The 2,110-nt window shown below is 46.9% G+C and overlaps 1 pseudogene; it reads right to left on the bottom strand.

Annotated features, from left to right (window-relative positions):
* Nucleotides 1-548: 548 nt before the first annotated feature.
* LOC132420072 (large ribosomal subunit protein uL4 pseudogene) lies at nt 549-1,905 on the bottom strand (annotated as a pseudogene).
* Nucleotides 1,906-2,110: the final 205 nt, after the last annotated feature.

Here is a 2,110-nt window from a genome sequence, read left to right on the forward strand (position 1 = left end):
GATGGAGTCTTGTTTTAGACATTTTGTTTGTGAGATCATCCATATTATTTTGTTAGCTGTAGTTCAATTTACTTATTCATTCTACTGTTGCTGGGCTTTTGCATAGTTTCTAGTTTGAGACTATTATAAATAGTGCTGCTATAAACATTTTAAAAATTATTATTTTATTTATTTTTGCCTGCGTTGGGTCTTCGTTGCTGCACCTGGGCTTTCTCTAGTTGCGGCGTGCGAACTTCTCATTGTGGTGGCTTCTCTTGTTGCAGAGCATGGGCTTTAGGCGCAAGGGCTTCAGTAGTTGTGGCTCGTGGGCTCTAGAGCTCAGGCTCAGTAGTTGTGGCGCACGGGCTTAGTTGCTCCGCGGCATGCGGGATCCTCCCAGACCAGGGCTCGACCCTGTGTCCCCTGCATGGGCAGGCGGATTCTTAACCACTGCGCCACCAGGGCAGTCCAAGCATTTTTTTTTTTTCCCACTGTCTCTTTCATCAGGTCTTTATTCAAAATTAGCTGTCCAAAATGATTTGACCTTTACAAAATAAACAAATTTAAGTTTATGCAGCAGCCCTCTTTTCTTCTGTGGTGGGGTTTCTTTTCTGTGGGCTTCCTTTCAGCTGTTGGTTTCTTGGTCACTGCCGCCTTTTCTCCCGCCAAACGCTTCTTCTGCTTCTTTTTTTTTCTTTTCTTCTTTGTTTTCTTTTTTTTTTTCTTCTGCTTCTTAATGCCAACAGCCTTCTTTCCTTTCTTTCCCACCACAGGCTTCTTGCCTGGAACCTCCTTCTCATCTGATTTGTCTTCTAGTGCTGCTGCAGCCCTATGCATCTGGATTTTGTGGTTCTTGGCCTGGAGGACAATGGTGTTCCGGCGCATGGTCTTTGCATATGGGTTTAGCTTCAACATGATTCTCAGGTTTTTCAGTGGATTCTTCCTCAGGACTCTGAGATGAATCTTCTTGCGTGGTGCTCAGAGGGCTCTTTGGATCTCTGGGCTTTTCAAGGTTCTGCTAAGGTCTGTACTGAGCACCTTGTGCATGGGGAGGTTGTATCAATAGCTAGTCTGGAGGGAGGCAGCTTTACGCCAAGTGCCGCACAGCTCATCTAACTTGCAGAAAGCACTTTCAGTCCAAATGCAGGAACATCCCACATGCCCACCAGGAGCAAGTTTCAAAACGTTCAGTTTGCTTATATTAAGTAGAGTAATTCCAGGGATGTTTCTGAAGGCCTTGATGATACCACTGTCCCCATGACAGATGATGCAGTGTATCCTGCTCTGGGTACAGCAACGGTTTCTCATTTTCCCTTTGCCAGCTCTCATTGGCTGAGAGGCGTAGACCTTTTTCACATCATTCCAGGCCTTAAGTTTCTTCAGAGGCAAAACAGCCTCCTTGGTCTTCTCGTAGCCTTCAACTTTATCTTCAGCTACCAAAGGAAGTTCAGGAACTTCCCCTATATGATGACCTCTAGACATGACCAGCGCTGGTGAGGCCGAGGCAGCCAGTGCAGAGCGGATGGCATATCGCTTCTGCATTGTATTCACTCTGTGGTGCCAACGTCACCAGATCTTGGTTGGCGCAAACATGCAGCCTCCAAGACACATGTTTGCAAAACCATCCTGGCCAGAACGGTGAGTCCCGCCACCTCGAACCCTGGGAATTTGAGCCACAGCTCTGCCGGTACCCCAAGACTCGGCACTGGTTTGATGACCCGCTAACTCATGGATAGCATCGAGTGGTCTGTTGTTTTCGCACAAGCTGGCGTGAACAAAGTTTACAATATCTGGTCGAATGGGCCTGAACACAGCAGGCAAAGTGACATTTTTGTCAGATGGCTCCCCCTTTTTGGAGTACACTGATATCAGTGGACGAGCACACGCCATGGCCGGGAGAGGCAAAGACCACGCGCCTCGCAACCCGGTGGCTCCCATAGGGAAAGCTGAATGCTCTAGTACACATTTTCTTTCTTTTTTTTTTATTTAATTAAAACCTGTACACTTTTATCTTTTTTTTAAAAATTTTATTTATTTATGGCTGTGTTGGGTCTTCGTTTCTGTGCGAGGGCTTTCTCTAGTTGCGGCAAGTGGGGGCCACTCTTCATCACGGTGCGCGGGCCTCTCACTA

Source organism: Delphinus delphis, chromosome 1, assembly GCF_949987515.2.
Source record: "Delphinus delphis chromosome 1, mDelDel1.2, whole genome shotgun sequence".
In the NCBI taxonomy this organism is placed as follows: Eukaryota; Metazoa; Chordata; class Mammalia; order Artiodactyla; family Delphinidae; genus Delphinus; species Delphinus delphis.